The following is a 1,446-nucleotide window of genomic DNA, read 5'->3' as shown; positions in this document are numbered from 1 at the left end:
CACCTTGCGGGGGCTGGGGCAGCCACAGCTTCTCTGGGCAACCTGTTCCAGTGTCTCACCACCCTCACAGGGAAGAACTTTTTCCTAGTGTTTAATGTATAGCTGCTTCAAGCCCCTGATCCTTCTCCAGATTGAACACCCCCAGTCCTCTCAGCCTGTATTCATAGGAGAGGTGCTCCAGATTTCTTGGGCTGGTGACTTGGAAGTCACCACTGAGATACAGACTGAAATGGCACCAGGTCATGGGCCTGCCCATCCCTGTTGGTGACTGGTTGGTGTGTTGAGGATGTGTGAGCAGCCATTGCAAAGAAAAGCAGGTGCAGAGGTCATGCAAGAAGTCAATGGAGTATCTCCAATGGCTCCTGGGGTTCCCCTGGCACGTCTGCCATGGTACCCACCCCCCCAGTGCTCAGCTTGGGTCTGTCTCTGCCCTGCGGAAGTGACTCTCACTAGAGCAAAAAATGAGTCCAACGAGGGCAAAAGCAGGAGCAGGCAGAATGGGCCAGCACAACGTGACTGTTCTACAACCCAGTGCCAGCTCATGCCGAGCACGGGGCAGAGGAGCAACCAGGGATGGCACCGAGCAGCTCCAGGCATCCCAGCTGCAGCCATCCAGCTGGCCCAGCAGAGCAGAGACTGGGACACAGAGGAGAAGGGAGCACTCCGAGAGCAGCGAGTCTGCTGTCCCTGAGCTGAAATATGCACCCCATGCTGCTTTCATTCCCATTTATTTGCCCTTGTTCCATGGCAGGATGCTACTGGTGATTTTTTACTCTCCTGTGACCAGGCACCCCAGGGCTATTGCAAAGCTGCTGCAAAAGATTCATGCTCTGGCCAAAGGGGGTTAAAAAAGGCAGGGAGGGACAGAGACAGGACAGACGCAGACACACAGACAAGAGGAAAACATCTGGAGATGACCCTCGTCTTCACCCTGAAGAGGCATGGCAGAGATAGCAAGGGGGCAAGCACTGAGCACGATAAAACCCAACACCCACATGAGTGAAAATAATCGCTATATTTCAAAGCCCACAAGATTCGTGGCTCCAGCTAGAGAATATTAATGGCCTTGCAGGATGAAAGCCAGGGTCGCTTCCTCGCCATCCTGGTGGGCGCTGCCAGGAGAGGGGCCAGGGGGTGCTGGTGGCTGGGCTGATCCCCGCAGCCATGCAGAGGCGGGGACGCCACGGGAACAAAGCAGCAGTGTTGGCAGCCGCAGCGCAGCAAGCCAAGGGGTGGGAGCTGCATGTCTGGGGAGGAACAGGACAGCAGAGAAGAGCTGACCCCTTCCTGCCCCGGTCCCCAGCCCCTGCTGCCCCGCACGGGGCTTAGTGCATTAGGCACAAGAACAACCCGCGCTGCCCTGGCATGTGCAGGTGTCTCCGCAAATAACCCTGCGAAGGGGAAAACTTGTTCTCACCACCCCCCACACCCACACCCCCCAAACAC

Source organism: Nestor notabilis, unplaced genomic scaffold, assembly GCF_000696875.1.
Source record: "Nestor notabilis isolate BGI_N333 unplaced genomic scaffold, ASM69687v1 scaffold14833, whole genome shotgun sequence".
In the NCBI taxonomy this organism is placed as follows: Eukaryota; Metazoa; Chordata; class Aves; order Psittaciformes; family Psittacidae; genus Nestor; species Nestor notabilis.
Note: the sequence above shows the minus strand (reverse complement) of the source record.